The 770-nt window shown below is 47.7% G+C and overlaps 1 protein-coding gene across 1 annotated transcript in view; it reads right to left on the bottom strand.

Moving 5' to 3' along the window:
* The window catches only part of SPATS2 (spermatogenesis associated, serine-rich 2), a gene marked incomplete at its 3' end in the record, with an annotated part of 20,541 nt that overhangs the window by 8,369 nt on the left and 11,402 nt on the right, over positions 1-770 (bottom strand). The window lies entirely within an intron of this gene.

Raw genomic sequence — 770 nt, 5'->3', positions numbered from 1 at the left:
GGGACAGTTTGAGAGATTTTCTTATTGGGGAAAGTTTTCCCGAGGCTTGTAGAATTTCCTTCTATGGGCAGGGATGTTCCTCCACATTTTCAAATACATGAGAGAAATCAAATGCATCTCTGAGTTGCCTTTGTGCTAGGGACTGGAGACAAGTGAAATGCGGTCTACTCCAAAGACCAACACACCACATCACTCAATTATATGAAATGACTGTTTGCCTGGGGAAGGGAATTAGCTCAGAAACTAAAATTAAGGCTATTTCCCCAAATCAGGAGCTGAAAGGATTGGTTATCTCTGCCAAGGTTAGTCCCTGTGTCTCAGCTCGCCAGCAGGGTACATCACCTTGCCCACGCTTTCTGGAGCTTGCTGGAGTGCAGTGGCCCCCTGCCAAGCTACATTAACAACGGCTCGTTACAGCTTTCCCATGCAGCAAGGAGGTGAACTACTACCACCTCATCTCCCTAAGCTAAATACAATAGCCGCGATCGCAACTGGGGTCTCTGAGGTCCCTCCTGTCCCCACTTGTTATCGTAAGAACTCAGCTGTGGAGAAAGCACATGAAAGAGAAAAAAAAAAATCCAGTAGAAGGAGGCTGTCACTTCTTGTAACAGGGCTGGTCCGAACTTCTGGCCTTTCGACAAATTCTCACAAAAGATGAGAAACAACCTGAAGGCTCTGTGATGGTGCACACAGAAGAATGGGCTAAACGTATGCAGCGAGACTGGCTGCTTCCTCCCCTGCTACTCTCTCACATACGGGTTTGCTGCTCC

Source organism: Fulmarus glacialis, unplaced genomic scaffold, assembly GCF_000690835.1.
Source record: "Fulmarus glacialis isolate BGI_N327 unplaced genomic scaffold, ASM69083v1 scaffold9596, whole genome shotgun sequence".
Taxonomy (NCBI): Eukaryota; Metazoa; Chordata; class Aves; order Procellariiformes; family Procellariidae; genus Fulmarus; species Fulmarus glacialis.
This window is presented reverse-complemented; position numbering and strand designations above follow the sequence as displayed.